The sequence below is a fragment of the Rhincodon typus genome, unplaced genomic scaffold (genome assembly GCF_021869965.1).
Source record: "Rhincodon typus isolate 14 unplaced genomic scaffold, sRhiTyp1.1 hic_rhity00015158, whole genome shotgun sequence".
NCBI lineage: Eukaryota > Metazoa > Chordata > Chondrichthyes > Orectolobiformes > Rhincodontidae > Rhincodon > Rhincodon typus.
In genome coordinates, this window is record NW_025980796.1 from 1 (window position 1) to 5,555 (window position 5,555).

At 42.2% G+C, this 5,555-nt stretch overlaps 1 long non-coding RNA gene across 1 annotated transcript; it reads left to right on the forward strand.

The window, feature by feature from the left end:
• Nucleotides 1-3,712: 3,712 nt before the first annotated feature.
• Nucleotides 3,713-5,016, forward strand: LOC125482690. The gene is made up of 2 exons (XR_007261725.1): nucleotides 3,713-4,020; nucleotides 4,448-5,016. It is a non-coding gene; the product is annotated as an uncharacterized LOC125482690 (long non-coding RNA).
• The last annotated feature ends 539 nt before the right edge of the window (nucleotides 5,017-5,555 follow it).

Below are 5,555 nucleotides of genomic sequence, written 5' to 3' on the forward strand. Positions count from 1 at the left end.
GGTCTAGTCCCGAAACGTCAGCCTTCCTGCTCCTCTGATGCTGCTTGGCCTGCTGTGTTCATCCAGCTCTACACCTTGTTATCTCAGATTTTCCAGCATCTGCAGTTCCTGCTATCTCTAAACTAGGCCCACGTGCCTGCTCCTGGCCCATATCCCTCTAAGCCTTTCCTCTTCATGTATTTATTCAAATGTCTTTTAAACATTGTAAGTATAGCCACTTTGTTCTATTGTCTCAATTTTTCTCTTTATTGTTTAAATGGCCATTCATCTGAACCTTCCCAACTCTTTTAGTTTAAGTCCTATTCACCAAATCATTATGTGGTGAGACCATTCAGCCCACTGTATCTTCATTGACTAACCAAGGAGCATTACAACTTCATTATTCACTTGTCTATTGCCTTCCACATTGGTTCTATTCAAATAATCATCTAGCATTTTCTGGAATGCCTTAAGTCGCTCTGCTCCAGACATAACAGACCAGACCCAAACCACTGAGTGATAAAGACTTTTTCTCACATTACATTTGCTAAGTCTGTAAATAACTTTAAAATCTGTGCTTTCTCATTCTCAATCCTTTTACAAGTGGGAACAGTTTCTCCCTATCTATTTTATCCAGATCTCTTATGATTTTGAAAACTACTGTCCAGATTTCCACTTAGCTGTCTTCTCTCGAGAACAGTCCCAACCTCTCCAGTCTAGCCTCATAACTGAGGTTCCTCATCACAGGAATCATTCCTGTAAATCAGTCTCTGCTAGATGTTCACATCCTTCTTATATGTGGTGCCAGAACTGCATACATAACTCCAGCTGAGGACTAACCAGAGCCTTGAATAAGTTCAGTATAACCTCCTTGCTGATGTACTTTATGCCCTCATTAATAAAGCCCAGGATGTAGAATGCATTATTAACTACTCTCTCAAACTGTCCTGCTGCCTTCAGTAATCTATACACATATACACACACCTGAGACCCTCTGCTCCTACACCCTCTATATTGTCTATACCCTATACTGTCTGTCCATATTCTTCCTACTAATAATGTATCACCACACAGTTCTAAAGTCTTAGTTATAGGCAATGCAACAAAAACAGAAAACAATGGTGAACAGTTGTATTTTTAGACCAGAGTTAAATTACAGTGGTGTTATCCAGGGGTCAACATTCAAACCTCTGCTCTTTTTGATATGCATTAACTATCCCAACTTGAATATGCAGGGAATAATTTCAAAATTTACGTATGGCATAAAACTCAAATGTGTAGTAAACAATGAGAATGACTTGGAACTATATTGCCATTCCTTTACTGTCGCTGGGTGAAAATCCCGAAATCACTCCCCAATGGCGCTGTGGGTCAACCTACAGCACATTGACTGACCACCAGCTTCTTAAGGAGAACTGAGGACAGGCAATAAATACTGGCCTCCCAGCGATGCACAAGTCCCACAAGCAAATAAAATATAAACAAGCCTAAGGACAGCAGATTGATGAAGCGGGTGATCACAAAGTGATTAAATTTAACAGAGGCTTGAAAGAACAAATTTTGGTCAAAAAAAAGAGGAAGAGTGGTGGTATGTGCACAAACCCTGTGAAGGTGAGAAGGCCATTGTATAAAAAAAGGGATAATAGGACCTTTGGCTTTACTAATGAGGCATAGGGTTAAAACAAAAGTTATTCTACACCCCCAAAAATCACAGGTTAGGCCCTACCTAGAGTATTGTGCGCAATTATGGGTATCAGACTTTAAAAAAGGTATCAAGGAGGTTTATGGGAATCCCTACCCCTCAGTCCGAAGTCTAAGTCCCACCTGTGCCAGACATGTGTCCTATCATATATGAACAGGTCGATTTAAAAAAATATCTAGGAGAGATGGTGGCCTCATGGCAATGTCTCTGGAGTGATACTCTAAAACACCCAAGCTAATGCTTTATGGACAAATCTCAACAAGGGCAGCAGGTCAAATTTAAATAAATAAGATCTAGAATTGAAAACTGGCCCCAGTAGTGATGACCATGAAACTATCAGTTCAATAATATATTGTTGTATAGTGTCCCTATCTCTGGGCCAGAGGGTCCTAACTCAAGGCCCATCTGCTCCAAAAGTGTGTCATACCATGTCTGAACAGACTGACTAAAAATCTCAATTTTCAGCTCTGTGGACAGACTTCGATCAAAAAAGAGATTTAATAGAATTATTCAAATCATGAACTTATCACACACCCCATTGTTATTTAACATTCTCCACCAATGAGAATTCCATTAGTAATTCTGTATTTATCATAATTACCTACTCTTGTTTTTTTCACATTATGAGTTCCTGAGATTAGAGTCAGAGTCATACAGCACAGAAACAATGGTTTTGGTCCAACCCATCAGGCTGACCAAGTTTCCCAAACTAAACTAGCCCCACTTGCCTGCATTTGGCCCATATCCCTCAAAACCTTTCCTATTCAATTATTTAATTAATGCACAAAAAAATGTCATAGCTGTTGGAACACACTATGCAAACTGCAGCATTGCTACATATCCAAAATCTCCATAAAAAGTAGTAGCTTTTTTCCATATATATTTTAATAAAATTCATCATGATTAGAATATTTTTGTTAGAGCTGTTGCAACATAACTAATGGTTGCTCAGTTAGCACAAAATCAGATCGCAAAGGGGCTCTCATGGTATAGCGGGCCAGAAGATTTGGATTACCTTGCTCTGTCCGTCCTGCATTAACATCAGCCAGTCAACGCAGAGGTGCTCATATGACTTGGATTTGACTTCCAAACACCAAAGTCAACAACTGCTGAACATGTCTACTAGAATGTCTTTCAACATTTCGGGTTTATACCTGGTTCAGTACAAGGCCAGCAAGTCTACGAAGTTCTCAATTCATTTAAGCACCTAAACATTTTATAAACGTAGCCGCCATTTCATTAGGAAAACAAAGACGGCCATAACACTAATCAAATTTACACAGCAGCAACAATCCTTCAGTCATTTTTTATCGAGTAAAATCAGAAATATTACTCTGGCCTGCTGGCTATAAATTACAATCCATAGTTTCTGAAATATAATAGTGGTCAGCCATTTGATAACCTTTTCTTTCCCCTTATAAAACTTATTCAAATACACATGCAAATCATTATTGTGACTCACAATTACTTGAAAAAAGAATCACCGCTAAAGCCTACGTCTCACAATGACCACATATACAACAGTTCTCTATTATTCAGCTGCTGTGGACATGCAAACATTAAGGCACTCACACAACTGTACGAAGGTTGAGTTAATATTCTTAAATCAGACACATCCCTGTTCTCGTATATTCGAGTGGATCAAAAAGACCGAAGCAAAAGTTACAGAAACATGAAGTGGCAGAACAAACTAGTTCACTCAGTCAAACCTAAATGTGGGCATATTACTCCCGCCAGATCTCACTCCCAAAAGACACCCGGGGAAATCAAAGTAATTTCCCGAGAGAAAAGTCACAGAGCAACATGAAGCCTCAGTCAGACATTCAGAGAGATCAGAACGCCGCATTTCACCCCACCCCCGAACAGATCTCAGAAACGCGGCCAGGCGAATCAAAGGTTGGGTTAGGTTGGGTGAGCGGGGCCACGATCAGCTGCAGATCAGCAGGGGAGGGAAGTCAGAGTCGGGGAGTCGGGGGGTGGGGGGGGGGGGGGGTCGGGGGGGGGGGGGGGGTAGGGGGAGGGTGGGGGAGGGGGAGGGGGAGGGGGGGGGGGGAGGAACCCTATGATCTCCCGCACTGGGCCCGAGGAAAGGGCACGGCCCGGAAACGCCGCCATCGCCTCACCCAGGCCCCGGGAGCCCGTTGCAGAGTCACCACCAACAGCCAAGCTCTCACCGCCAAGCAGGAGCCAACGTACCGGGCATTAATTAGCCCTGTCCCCGTCCCGTCGCCAACCCCTTCTCGTCGACAGCGGCGGAGCCGGAGCCGCCCTGCACCACCACTGACAGCGCCACCTCTGCTCTGGAGGAACACTTGCAGCTGGAGCCTGTGCAGCTCCAGGTAAAACTTCTGTGTATATTCCACGATGTGGAGGTGCCCGTGCTGTACTAAGGGTGGACAAAGTCAGGAGTCACACAACACCAGATTATAGTCCAATCGGTTTATTAGAAATCACAAGCTTTTGGAAGGTAGCCCATTCATTAGGTGAAGTGAGAGGGAGCACACAGACATATAATTTATAGGCAGCAATATCAAAAAATGATACAAATTGTGTGAGTGGAGTATCAAATAATAAATCTCTGCACGTGATTAAAAGTGTCAGATGGTGTGAGTATAGTACCAACTTGAATATCAAGTGAAGGGATGACCTATAAGCTGATTAAATGAGGCAGAGAGATGTTGCAGAGGGTGGTCAGTATGAGCTGCGTGTGAAGGTGATCTAACTGTCTCCATGACTTTGGATTTTTATTTGGTGTTTATTGTACAGGTTCTGAAGTTGAAGAGGGCTCCCCCAGGCTGAAGAGAAAACCTTCCCCAGGCTGGTCGACACCCTGAATCTCAGCAAACCCTCTTCTCTCAATCGATGGCCAATATTCTCGCCCAGAATAAGCTGTTTCATTCAAGTTGCTAAGAATGTCTCAGTGTTCTTCTCAGAAATCATTCTATCCAAATATCCTGAATGTTTGACATTCGAAGAATAATTTTAAAAGATCAACTTTGATATTAGTATCTAATGTGAAGACAACTCGGGTCTCGGAGGGGGAATAACGATGATGTTTTCGAGCAGGCTGTCTTCAGTTTTACAATTTAAGAAACTTGGTACAAATTTTCATTTCTATTATCAGAATGCTGTTTGCAGTGACTAATGTTGTTTTATCTGTGATGAAATAAGACCTATAAACCTAGGGTCATTCTATTTTTCTGTTCATTCATGGGATGTGAAAGTCGCTGGCTATGCCACCATTTATTGTCCAACTCCAGTTGGTGGTGAACTGCCTTCTTGGATGACTGCAACCCTCAGACTGTAGGAAACAATACAGAGAATTTGACCATCAATCAATTCATAATACTTGTGAATGCCATTGAATGTCAAGGAATAATGGTTAGATTCTCTCTTGTTAGAAATGGCATTGCTTGGCACTTTATGTGGCATGAATGATAGGTGCAATCTGTCAGTACAAACTTGAATATTGTCCAGGTCTTGCTGCATTTGGACATAGACTACTTCAGTATCTGAGGAGTCACAAATGGTGCTGAATATTGTGCAATAATCAGTGAATGTCCTCAAGACCATAATATATAGGAATATCTGGGCCATCGAGTCTGCTCTGCCATTCGATCATGGATGATATGTTTCTCAATTGCATTCTCTGGCCTTCTCCCTGCAACCTTTGATCCACTTGTTAATCAATGTCCCCATTTCTGACCTTACAATGGAGGTCTAATGAAGTAGCTGAAGATAGTTGGGTCTAGGACATCATTCTCAGGACCAATTGCAGAACATAGAACATAGAACATTACAGCGCAGTACAGGCCCTTCGGCCCTCGATGTTGCGCCGACCTGTGAAACCAATCTGAAGCCCATCTAACCTAAA